This window comes from Diadema antillarum, unplaced genomic scaffold, assembly GCF_040938485.1.
Source record: "Diadema antillarum isolate AM-2024a unplaced genomic scaffold, OU_Dant_1.0 seq00002086_RagTag, whole genome shotgun sequence".
In the NCBI taxonomy this organism is placed as follows: domain Eukaryota; kingdom Metazoa; phylum Echinodermata; class Echinoidea; order Diadematoida; family Diadematidae; genus Diadema; species Diadema antillarum.
The window spans coordinates 114,939-129,072 of NW_027272732.1; the positions used below are offsets into that span (position 1 = coordinate 114,939).

Below are 14,134 nucleotides of genomic sequence, written 5' to 3' on the forward strand. Positions count from 1 at the left end.
TAATGTTTCCAGGTTAGCGTCCCTGGTCAGTGACGGGGCATTAATCTGCACATTACTTGAATATGAGACCGTTCTGAAGCAAATGATTTTCACACAACAGTAGATATATTATGATGTACTCTTAAATTAATCCCACAAGGATTGGAACAATCATCCCTCAGCATTCCCACTGATTCCCACTGATCGGTTACTAGCCATCCCCTTTAACCTTCAAACAACCATTTCAAAGAGGCTATTGTCCGGATCGGTTTACACTCTATTACCACTTGGTCTACAGCCAGTTGGTCTAATAGACTGTTTAAAGGACAAGTTCACCTTCATAAACATAAGGATTGAGAGAATGTAGCAATATTAGTAGAACACATCATTGAAAGTTTGAGGAAAATCGGACAATCCGTTCAAAAGTTATGAATTTTTGAAGTTTTTGTGCAGTACCCGCTGGATGAGAAGACTACTGCAGTGTATGAATAACTTAGATGTCACATGCGTACAACAATATAAGGAAAATATAAAGAGAATTTCACAAAATTCCATCTTTTGAAAAAAGTACACATTCCCCTGACTCGTTACCGACAAATGTTATGGGTAATATTATTCCCCCTGCCTTTAGAAAGAGGCAAGTCAAGTGCTCTTTTATTATGCGAAAAAAGTGAAAATATGTTGAATTTTCTTTTACATTTTCTTTATACTGTTGTACGCATATGACTCACAAGCTGTAGTAGTCTCCTCATCCAGCGGTTCCAACACAAAAATTTAAAAAATTCATAATTTTTTCACAGATTGTCCAATTTTCCTCAAACTTTCACTGATGTGTTCTACTAATATTGTTGCATTTTCTCAATCCTTATGTTTATGAAGGTGAACTTGTCCTTTAATATCAGTTGGTCTAATAACCAGTTGGTCTAGTCATCATTTCGTCCAATTACTGTTTGGTCTAATTGTAATTTGGTTTAATTACTATTTGGTCTACAGTCAATTCGTCTAATAACAGCCATTGGGTCTATTTTTGACCTAACACCAATTTATATCATCAAATACCGATTTGGTCTATTATGAGTTGGTCTAATTCCATTTCGTCTAATCATCAAATGGTCTAAAATAAAACCAAATTTGTCCAATATAAGTTTGGTGTACACATCATTAATTTTGGTCCATTGCCCAGTTGGTCTAGCCTCTGTCTATCATCATTTAGTCTACACCCATTTAGTCTACACCCATTTAGTCTAATAACCATTGATCTTATTGTCATTTGGTCTAATAGCCAGCCTCCTGGTCTAATCAGGTACCATTTGGTCCAATCATCATTTTGTCTATATGACCAACTGGGCTATTTTTTTTTTTTTTGGGGGGGGGGCCTTTTTCTACGACTACGAAAGCCTCTTTGAAATGGTTGTTTGAAGGTTAAATATAAATTCAAAACTCGTCATTTAAAGATAATAAAAAGTTTTGGTACCTCAAAAGCTTCCCTGAATTTCCTTGTCTTGGTTTGTGTTTCAGGTTAAAGTACGTTGTCTGTGAGAATTACTCACCCCAAAGTGCTCTCATGTCTTAGTAATCATGCAATAATGGTTTCGTACCAGAGCCGACGCTGTACAGCGTCGATAAATATTGTACGAAACCACTGACTGCGACCGGCAGCGTGCAGCCCATTGTACGCATAGCTAACTGAGACCAGCAGCCCCATACGCATAGCGTAATGGGGCTTCGCATTGAAGCATTCAGGATCATGACAGAATTAGTATCGCGGGTAAATGTCAACTTAAAATCCAAAAATTTCTTCGATTTGAAGACTTACCAATTAAGTTGAAGTATTGAAAACAGGCTTCGAACAACGTTTGGTTCTGCCAATAGTCCCTTTCTGTTCGAATTGATGACTGAATGTGACTCGGTCGAGAGGACCTTGGGAGAGCTACATACACTGGATACTATGGCCAGCGCATGCGCACACAAACATCTTATCCGTTCATGGATTTGAAATTTGTGTGCATGTGATGTGTTCGCATGCACTGGCTGTAGTATTCAGTGTACTGTATGTAGCTCTCCTAATATAAGGTCCTGTCGACCGAGTCACATTCAGTCATCAATTCGAACAGAGAGGGACTATAGGCAGAACCAAACGTTGCCCGAAGCCTGTTTTCAATACTTCAACTTAATTGGTAAGTCTTCAAATTGAAGAATTTATGGGATTTTAAGTTGGCATTTACCCTGCGATACTAAATCTGTCATGATCCTGAATGCTACAATGCGAAGCCCGATTACGCTATGCGTATGGGACTGCTGGTCGCTATGCGTATGGGGCTGCTGATTGCAGTTAATTGCATGATTACTAAGACATGAGAGCACTTTGGGGCGAGTAAGTCTCACAGTGTTAGTTATATGAAAGGTACTTTAACCTGAAACACAAACTAAGACAAGGAAATTCAAGGACACTTTTGAGGTACCAAAACTTTTTATTATCTTTAATATTACATGAGAAAAAGTACCAACGCACCCTTTCGGCAAAACCCCAGGGGGGCTTTGGACGAAGGGTGGGGTTCCAGTCAACGCGACGCGACCCAACGCTCCCAACGCACCCTTTTGGCAAAACCGGGGGGGGGGGGGGGGGGGGGGGGCTTTGGACGAAGGGTGGTGTTCCCATTAACGCGACGCGCCACCATCCAACCCACCCTTTCGGCACAAGCCCATTTGTACAAGGTAAGTACATGTAGGTGTTGACATTAATTAGTTACTCATGGTAGATTGCATTAACTTCTATTGACATATGAATATCGAATGGCAAGGTAGTTGGGGGGGGGGGGGGGGGGAGGGTTTGTAGCAAAAGTTTTGATTGAAGAACATGTGGACAAGATTCCCTGGGCTCATCTCTCCTATTCAAGTTTGCTCTCCTACTTGCTGCTTTTCAAAACTTTTCTCTTTTGCAAAGTTTATTTCATTCTTGTGCTATCAAAAGAATGTCAAAACCAATTCCATGTTGTTTTATAGGAAGATTTATAATGAAATGATTGTGGCATGGCATGTAGCAAAATAATGAATAGTATCTGTACAATTTGACAGCAATTCATGCAAAAGTTAGATTACAAGCCTAAGGAGATGTTACTCAGGTACATTGTGCATTGTACAATTGTACCATTCTTCTGACAATTTTCTGGAGTAAATCTTCTCTGAGATTGAGAAAGCTATTCCAGGATTGCATGATGATACACCATACAGTAAATGTATCATGGAAAATGCAGTGTTCAGTTTGAACTCCTAAATGCAAGATCTCTGTTGACCCCGCCCCCGAACAGATTGTCAGCAGAAACGGTGTAACTGGTGCACAACTTCATGTCCAAGAAGTAGGGTTGAAACTGGTGCGATCTCATATGGCCACATTGACTTTTCCACCATGATTGTTTTGTAGGTTGAAGTGAACAATTGTTTTTTATTACATCAATTTGTTCTTTCATGCATGTTGCCAAAAAAAAAAAAAATTAAATCCAAAATCATGACATATGATGAAAACATACAATCCTCATATTCATAGGCTGTAAATACAACATGGGAGAAGAAAATATTTAAGCAAAATTCAGGGTGAAGTCCAATATGCTGTCAGACCTTCAATTCCCCTTGCATGCATTATCCTCAAAATAAAAAATTTACAAAGTGGCTAGGAATGTGATGTCGTGATTCTTGTGTGGTGTACAGTAACAGTGTGCTTTAATAGAATCAATGTTATTGTGTGCTCTAATGCGCCTGGGTTTTTGCATAGACATGTCATGCACATGTGAGCAAATGTACAGCAAAGTTCAGCTTGCATAAATATCCAACAGCTCTTGCATCATTCATTTTCTAGTTGTTGTGTTTTTTTAAATTGGTGAAGGGATTCAAGTTTTCCACCAGAAAAATAAGGACATGCACTGAGAGAATGATGGTTGATTTAAATAAAATTAATTTATCCACATTCTAACTAAGAACTGTGACTTCTGTGTAAACAATCAACATTATACATACCATTTTGAACATCTATGAATACAGGTAAGTCCAACAAAGAAAAAGTTGAGGGAAATTCATGCTAATGTATAAATCCTGGTTCAATACATCACATTTTGAAGTCGAACCACTTTCTTCAGACCCTATTGATTGGAAGTATGCAAGGTTGACTGTACCATATGTCCCCCAAAAAAAATTACAATGGGACCTTCCGCAAAGATATCCTTAAAAATAGTAAATCAATCTAAATACAAATTCAGGGTATGAAACTATGATTCATTGCCGGTAGGAATCTCTTCCCTCCAAGTCCAGTCTATTGTATTCACACACATGAGCATCAAAGTGCTGAAATTGGAATCAGACTCATGACATGCTTCACAACAATCTACACTTCTCTGTGACCGCTTGACCAAATTGAATGAGGTTTTCTGCAAAATAGAGCTATGATATTATATTTTAAGACCCTGAAGTAGCATTTAGACAGGTCAATCATATTGGGCGTTATAAATTCGAAAATCTGATCGTAAGTTTTTTTGGGGGGGAACATACTTTACTGTACAAAGTTTGTAGCTCCAGTCCAGCTTCTGTCATGTATTTTTATGAACCTTGCCCCTGTCATCATTTTGTTGCAAGTTTTACTAGTACTTGATTTTACATGGGCTTTTGAACATACACTGTATTATACACTTTGCATCTGTAGAGAGGTTATGATGTGTGTAAGGTAAGTCCCACCAACTTTACTCAAATTACTGGTGCATTCTTTGCTGCTATCTCAATTTTGCATTATGCTACCAGCAAGCAGATTAATATCTTGTTTTTTATTAATTCAAGGTCAGTATCTGGTACATGCAAAAAGCCAAGACTAGTAATAGTTGATACAGGGTAGCCTGACCATTGGTCGATATCCTTGGACCAATTATGTAATGCCCCTCTCAGTGCTCAAGAAGAACCAAACCCAACCCCAGACCTCAGACAATTGTTCAGAGCAGGAGTATCCTTGTGTCGTCTGCGGAGAAAATGTACCTCCCAGCAAACCAGCCACTCAGTGTTACAGTACAATATATGCGCAGCTCATGGTGTCACATCTGATACTTTGGCATTTCAGCACGCAGCTACTGTATGATTATGAATTCCAAATGCTTCATCTGGATACTGTACAAAGTATATGCCGAATATTTTGCGATGTATTTATTTTTGTGAGTTTCGCGAAATTAAAGACACACAAAAATATTGATTCTGATCTGATGTGGATGTGTTCAGTACAGGACTCCATGATCGCAAATTTAACCACTCGCGAAATCGTTGGGAATTCCTGATTCGCAAAAATTTAGACTCACAAATATATATGGCGTATAAAGTATTGTATCCAATCTGGATCCACAAACATCAGATCTAGCACTCGTCTACTACGAGGACAGGATTTCACTAATTAGTAAATGTCAACAGCTTCTCTCCACTTGAAGACAGGCAGCCTGACTCTTCTGCTTCAACTACAATGTAGTAGCTTTCCAATCACTTTACTGCTTGAGAGAAGCACAAACAGGTGCACACCAACTCCTCAGCCTCACTGTTCACCCCCACAATCTCACTCCCCCAAGACCAGACAAAAGAGTTTAATGATCATGACCCTGAAGTGTAATGCCATGGTCTTAAAGGGAATCCCTAGTGCTCAAATTTCAATGCTGCACATTCCTTTGCATTCTTTAGACATTGTTTCTTGGGCTGCGAATCCAAACTAATGCAGACATCCCAGCATATACTTCATCTTTCCTGGTACAACTACATTGTGCTCAGTATTTTGCAAAGACCAAAACCAGTGTGGGGGAGGTGTTCTTACTGTTCCCACACTCACAGTCATTGAGTGCCCACATCTTCTATTTATAAACTTCTATAGTTTGGTGCACTGCTGAATTGGCAAACAAAAGACAACTCTTTCTTGGGTCATACATACTACTGCCCATCAAATGACCATCAAGCTAGTCTTACTGGGATTGGAAAACTCTCTTTCTTCCTTGATGGGGAATGGGCAGGGTAATCCAAACATCCTCATTGCAGGGGATTTCAATCACCCTGACATCAACTGGGAAAGCCAGATCACAAGCGATCCCAGCTCTGCCACAACACATCAAAAATTACTGGACATCCTGCTCACAAACTTCTTATTCCAGTTAGTATGTGATGTTATCCGCCCTTCGTCTGGAAATGTTCTTCAAAATCCTAGTTTTGTGACCAATGTAGAGGTGCTACCTGGAATTTCCCATCATCACCAAGTGAATACACAATCAACTTGAGTCTGGATCAACAGCCCCAGCCTCTTCACTAAATAGTACAATTCACCATTCAATAACGCTGATGCCAATCAACTCTTTAAGAGAACAGAAAGACAGATACATTGTACTGTAGTGTAACAACCCTTTGATATATCTTTGTTCACTGCCCACTGTGCACAATACATTTGAAAACAATGAGAAGCACATGCCTGCTATAATAGGATTGTCTGTTGATCCGTTGAGGACGAGTCCTGAGTATACTCGGGAAAGTGTTTATGGAAACTGATGCGTGTTGTAGCAAAATCAAACCATCCTCAACGGGTTAGCAAATATGCATGCATCAAAGTGTATTCTGGTCCTATGGTCCTAGTCCTATGCGAAGACTACGAAGTTGGCCAACAGAGTCTGTAAACCACTTGATACTCTTCTCTGCTTGCAAGAGCCTGTTGTATTAGCCTTCGAACCAGATGCTGTGTGAAGCAACAGGCAGCCGGCGGGCGGGTCCGGGTCCCTGCTGGGGCGGGCGGCACAACTGCGCTGGCTAGGCTGCAGCTGTGCAAGAGCGATCGCTAGCACACCACTAGCAGTTTAGCGATGTCAAACCAAAGTCCCCCAATTTAGCGGCAGTTGTAACTTTGCTATTAATTCTAAACCCATCATATCAAGCAAACACGATGAGAATGAAAAGATATCAATTATTTGTAAAATAACAATATTAAAAGGTATGAAAATGAGGTTACTTTCATCACCTTGTGAGCAAGCTGATTGTGTGCCGTTTATGTGTTTGACAGGCACGCACGGCGATCATCTTCTCCGTACCATGTGTGTATCCCTATATGTACATGTACATTACAGTCCGGGAAACCCGCTCATGAGGACCGCTCCCGTGTACGAGGACTGCCCCGCCTCATGAGGACTGCCCCCCCGCCTCATGAGGACCGCCCCCATGCCTCATGAGGCCAGGGGGGAACGCCTCATGAGGCCCCCATATTCATTTCTATTCATCTCACATCTGACATATAAATTGTCGCAACTTTGCACGGTGATTTTTTGTTACACACACATGTCCACTATCCATGATGAAAAGAAGAAAAAATCCTATCTGTTTTTTTTTTCAAAAATCGAGTTTTAATCAACCGATGCAGAGCACCCATTAAAACAGTCCTCATGAGGCGGGGCAGTCCTCGTACGCGGGAGCGGTCCTCATGAGCGGGTTTTCCCGGACTGATTACACACGAGTGTGGCTGTATCCAGCGACTCGGGCCATGGCTACAACCACACTCGTGTGGCTGGATGGTAAAGACACACGCGTGTGGTTGTATACACTGCCTTTCTTTAACCACATATACATGTAGGTGTAGATAGATCTACATTCATTGTCATTTACCCATCTACTGACTGTGCCATCTCACTCATCTTATCACTGGAAACAATGAGCCGAGTAGGGTTGGACCTACTAGTACTACTCATCGACCGCCTAATGTTTATTTGCTATATAAGAATATTTAACACTGAAATTCACGTAAAAAACTTGACCTACGTGATTGAGAAAATCCAGCTCTATCAAATGCCGTCGTTCCCTTTTCGATTCGAAGTTTCAGTGCAAAAATATCGCCGACGAACTTGCGTGGCCTCGTTTCAGCTCCCCGCGGTAAATCGCGTTATTAGGATCGACCGCTGTTTTTGCATTGACGATGCATGCAAACCGAGTTGTATTGAACACCGTGTTGTACGAAGCTTTTTAGAAGCCTTTTAGAAACTTCCATAGACATTACATTGTGCTGTCATTAAATACGATTCAGTGAAAATATTCATTCGAAATTTTGTCCTTGATTAAAACCATTAATGAACAGTGAATTATCGCGTTTTCCCACACCATCCTCATCTACATTAAAAGCCAATCCATTTTTATGTGCTTTGCGCGCAGAGAATTGCGTACTAAGTGTTCAGTGCGCGACTTAATATACACGGTCGGTTTAAAAGAAGGTGGTCGATATGTAGTTAGGGCTACCATACAACTAATTTAGGGACCTACAATTTAGATTTTACTGCCTACTAGACTAGTTCTACTGCTACTGCCACTGATAAATTACTTACCGGGTACCAATTTCGATGAAGCAAGTAACTTCAACTTGTACAATGTTTAGATGCTGTTGCTTGAAGTATCACAAGCACTGCTTGAATTGCAGTCAAAACAGTCACGACGAAGGAATGAGAACGTCTACCAATTTCAGACAATGAGAGATTAGTTCCGTTGAAGGCCCTGTCCTAGAAATCTTTGCATCCATGTTTCTGCAATTCTTGTAGAGGTCTGTAAAATGAAGTGTCTTCCAATTCAGGTAATCTGCTCAGCCTCAGGGGTCGGCGAAAGCAATGAAGACGAGCAGTTGAGTAGTGTTCTAGGCCTCAATCACCATGCTCACAAAATCAACGAGAGCTCGCTACTAACACTGCGGGGAACGAGAGGGACTATCGCAAAAACTGTGACTGAGCAAATATCTTCTGTGCAACGCTGCAACGGCAACCATCCACGGCTTGACGACACCTTGCAAATAAGTTTCCAGATGTTCGATTCCTTACTACAAAAGATATTTCCGTACTACCTGAGCTATGCTAGAAGCTGATACAATGAAATAGGTTGGTCGTGCAATTTTTAGCCCCATTTGCAGCAACACCAAGTCTCCAATGCCAAGTCTCAATCCGTAATTAGGGGGCCGGGAGTTACGCTTCAGTGTTTATACGTTTGGGCATGGCGAAAAGGCGGAATACATCCTGGGGCCGCAGCTGAATTCGTGCATGTACGCGTGAAAGAGATTGTGGTGACACGGTTCACCGTAAACAAACTCGGATGTACGCACGTAGAGAACGTCGGGCGGGCCCCTCTCTCATCCCACAGCATCAACAAGACACCCAACGCACTGTCGGTGCGGCATGTACAAATTACGGAGGCTGAGATGTGTGCAGGTGGGCGAAATTGTGAGGCCTCGCGTTGAATCCATAACATCACGTGTGCATTAACGAAGTGTGCGTGCGCTCGATCATTTCGTGCGTTTTAATTGATGTGCTTGTATGATCAGCATGTCGTGAACATGAATGAGGTTAACATACGGTGTATTACTAGTAATACACTGTAATGACAATTTTGTGTCAAGGAGATTGATAAAAATTATGTTATACATTCAAAGACGAGACACAAAGCAGTTAAAACTAAAACTACGTTTGTTCACTGATAGTAATTTCCATTTACTGGGAAATAATTGGGAAAGTGTCCTCTTTTTTTTTTCGTTTCCAATACAATCAGTCTTGTACAATACGATTGAATTGATCTAATGCATAAATGAACATTGGGGCCATGCACATTTTATTATTCAGAAAATATAGTTTGAACGTCACATCATTCGCAATTTCATGATGTAGGAAATGTTTTCCAAATTTACTTCACTAATGAGTTACTATAAAAACTACCACGCACTATATTTATCGGCAAGCTCGAGAGCTTTCCAGACTTTGATAAAAAGGGTATAATGAATCATATTGTACAATCAATATGAAAATGATGGATATAGTGGAGGGAAAAGAGTTAAAGATATCCTTATTAGCCGATACATCCACATGCTTTGTAGATGGGTCTATAAATTCTTTCAATACTTTGTTTAATTTGATGGACACTTTTGCTGTTTGTTCTGGTTGTAAACTAAATATTTCAAAATCTGAGGCTGTATGGATTGGTTCTAGAAAAGGCTCCCTTGACTTTCCTTTCTCTGAAAAAGGTCTTAAATGGACACAAAATCAATTTAAAACCCTTGGTATAACATTTTCTTTAAATGTAAATCAGTTATTTAATTTGAACTTTTTGCCCAAATTAGAATCAATTAAAAGTGTACTTAATTGTTGGCGAGCCAGGAATCTCTCTTTAATTGGGAAGATTTGTGTTGTAAAAACCCTATTGTTGCCTCAACTCCTCTATCAATTTCCAGTCTTGTGTATAAAGATTCACCATTATGTTTCTTTTGTAATAAATCGCCTGAAACTTTTTTACATTTGTTTATTTCATGCCCCCATATACTACCTTTATGGCAAAAGATAATAGATATCATAAATCACAAGGAAAAGAAAAATCATATATTTTCTAATTTTGAGAAGATGTTCGGTCTCTATGGAGACTCTTATATATCATATATTTTTTATAGTATTTTATATATGTCTGTAAATTCCAGAATAAAATCCCTACTTTGGAATCTTTCCAGGCTTACTTAAATAATAATAAAGAAATAGAATATAGAATTTCTAAAAAGAAAGGCAAACTTGGTATTCATTTTAAAAAATGGAGGTTTGACATTTGATTTGAACTGTATTGTTCTACAAGGTATTTTTGTCATATTTGATATGTGATATTTTAAGTATCCACTTTGTTTTGCTGCACTTTTTTTGTTATGTGATTCTGTAATTCGATTGATTCTTTTTTATTCTTTGCTGTAAATGGCATTTGCTTTTTTACCAATAAATACTGAACGAAAAAAAAATGATGGAAATATGAAAATCGTATATATGAAACGAATTGTATACCAAATACATTGCTTTGATGGAAGGTATAGTCAATGCTAACAGAGTGTTACAAAAGAAAAATGGATTTCAAAGTTGCAAATTAGATGAACCGATGATGTTATCAATCTAAAACTATTCCATTGATCTGAATAATTAGAAAAGTGTAGGCTATAAGTGCCGGGCCCCGTTTTATCAAAAGATAAAATCGATCTTAAGTTTCCTTACTACTCATGCTGGCATAAATAACAGTTGAAATGAACTGTATAATCAATTTTAACTCTTCATAAAACAGGGCCATGATCGATTTGTAATATTTCATTCTTCATGAAACAAATTGTTCAAAAAATGTACAATGTATTTAAATTGATTTCATAATCCTCAAACTCTGATATACCGCTTTATTTTTCTACTACATTTTTTTCTGACAATTATAATTTCATTTCATCTCCGCATACTGTATGTATATATTGTACACAGTTTTCAGGCTGAAATTTTCAGTCTTGTGTACCTGGTGGTTTTTTGTTTTGTATTTCAAAATGTGGTGTTTCTGCAATTTACAAGCAATGCTTCTCAGCAGGTCTCCTATCTTGTCCATCTGATGTGTAAATATGTTAAGTCTCTTTTCAGCTATCTGTCATTTTTGTCTAATCACTAGTATTTTTTTTCTTCGCCCAATATTTCAATGTTTGTAATTTGTTATTCTTGGTGGAATTGAACAAATAAATTGAATTGTATTGATTTTTTTAAAATTCATGTTCCATATTCCACATTTCGTACAAGTTTTATATTCCATTTGATTTGAAGCAGAAATTTTTTTCACACAATGGTCAGTTTGAACCAATAATGCACAAATGTATAAGGACATATAATTAACGTGTATGAGGAACCCACGAAAAAGCGAAGCTTGTAGGATGTGGGCTCCAAAAATATAACATATAAGGTTTTAGTATAGTATATCAAAGTCAGAAGTGACGTAACATGCAAAATTCAAGATATCGAGAATATTATAATTGAATTGAATTGAATTGACATACAATCCCTTTTTGGTACATTCATTCATCACTATAGAATGTTATATCAATGACAAAACCCGATACTCACATTCATTCTGTATACCTGACCGTAAAGGGGCATTCCAGACGATTTTCATAATTTCACATGATGAAGTACGTAAATCGACAACTCTCTGTATTGATTTGTGGAATTTATTGTGGTTCTTGAGCAGAGAAACAAAACTTTGAAAAACCTTAAACAAGTTACACTGAACAAGGATGATGACAGTGGAGGTTCACATATTTAAGAAATGTAGCAGTGTAATTCCATTACAGTACCGCTTGCTTGCGAGTTCACCTGTGTATAATCTATGCATGCCTTCTTCTTTTGTTCTGCTTCCTTGAGCCCCAACTCATGCATTCTTATGGTGACTCTGCCATGTCATCATCCTTGTTCATTCCAATATTTGTTCTAAATTTTGAGAATATTCGTATTCTTCATCCCAATTATCATATATTCTTAAACTCTGTCCTCAGTATAACTAATTTACAGTTGTTCAAATGTAAAAATCTGAAAATCATCTGGAGGTCTCCTTTAAGTGTCAATATTATTGACTGAAGTTTATTTCTGAAATAAAAAAGTACCCCTCTCCCTTGTTTAATTGATAACATCATCGATTCATCCATAATCTGCAACTTAAAGAATCAAATAACTCTTTCCATATACTGTAATGTCCGATTTTAAAGTACTAGTGTCCATTGCACCTTTGATAGACATTACTTTATTTAATACATGCATTATTGAATAACACAATGTCTTAGAGGTCCTGTTTACCTTTGGGAACAGTGATTTAAAAGAAATGTTCAAGATATCACATTTGATACACATGTGTAGGTCTGTTGTATCACAAAACAGCCATATTAAATTTTTGCAATAAAGCCTAAAATATATAAGCCTGAGATAACAGTATTTTTCTCATTAAACCATAACTGTATATACACGATTTAGTCTGGCAACATTTCTGTTATAACTATTGTTCACATTTTGTGTATTCAACAATACTTAACATTGATTATACGGATTACAGTATAGTTGTTTCTATCCCAAACTCACATTTTGAACTATTTTAAAGCACTATAATACTGGGTTTTTGTTTCAACTGCAAATGGTAAATTATGTTAACATGCTATCATAACAAAAAATATCATATATATGAGGAATGTGCAAGAAACATTTTTTTCTCTCTTTGGGGTTGTTATAAAGCAAATCTTAATTGAAGTTCAAGTTCAAATTTATTTCGTTTTTGTACAATGAAATAATGTATAATCGTAAACCTCATTTTCTTCATTGACAGAATTTTAGTGCATGTAAATTAATACAGAGAAAACAACAATAATTGAAAACTTGATATCACGACAGAATTGTGTATATAGCGATACATGGCAATGGGTGCTAGGGTATTATTAACGAAAGTGAAATAGTTGTCAATATGCAATGTGTGAGAAAACGGAGGGACCCATTGAAAAGACAATACTTGTGGAGTGAAGGTCCCTCTTGGATTAAAAAAAAAACAAAAATCGATGCAAAAATTGATTGAAAACAGCAAGAAAGCAGCTCAAAAAGTTTGGTAGGCCACTTAGAGACAGACGGACAAAATTGTTTCACACAAAACAACAACAAACAACTTAATAGACATGAAACAAGACTGGGACAGCAATAAGACTACTTATAGGGAAAAACTGACTTGACGACAAGATGATTATGAAAGACTAGCGTGAAAAAGAGGTAACAAATGGACGAGAATATCCAACAGGAGAACGATCCTCGGAGGTTTGAGGAAGAAAAAGAAAAAATGTATAAACAAACCCTTCAACTGTGATCTAGGTTACCAAAAGTCTAATCATTATAGCTTAGCTTAGGCAGTATTTAGTAGCGATAATAAAAAAAAACAACAACAGCAATGCAGATAGACGGGTAACAAAATAAGCCTGCATGGAATCCGATTCTGGGGGTCGTTATTATAAGATTGCAAACGAAAAAAAAAAAAAAAAACCAAACTTCACACCTCCTTTTAAATGTGTATATATATGAAGGGGTAGATTTTAAATCATGATTCAGGGAATTCCAATAATTTGGTCCAGTGTAAGTAAATGTGTTCTTTGCAAGAATTGGTAATATACAAGTAAGTGGTAATATAAGTGAGATTAACTCATTATGGAGCGTCGAGTGGGGTAATTAATGGAATGATTGATTTTTTTAGGAACATGGAATAAAAATAGGCGGGAGTAAACGGTTATCATGAATTGGCCTAAACTAGATTTCAAAAAAAAAATAATCATTCACTGATCATCAATAGC

General features: G+C 37.8%; 1 protein-coding gene across 1 annotated transcript in view; it reads right to left on the bottom strand.

Annotated features, from left to right (window-relative positions):
• Positions 1-8,962, bottom strand: part of LOC139713886 (F-box/LRR-repeat protein 21-like) — a 60,522-nt gene extending 51,560 nt beyond the window's left edge. The window contains exon 1 of the mRNA XM_071625589.1: positions 8,337-8,962. The gene's annotated coding sequence lies outside the window, so the exon portion shown is untranslated. The remainder of the gene's footprint in view (positions 1-8,336) is intronic.
• Positions 8,963-14,134: the final 5,172 nt, after the last annotated feature.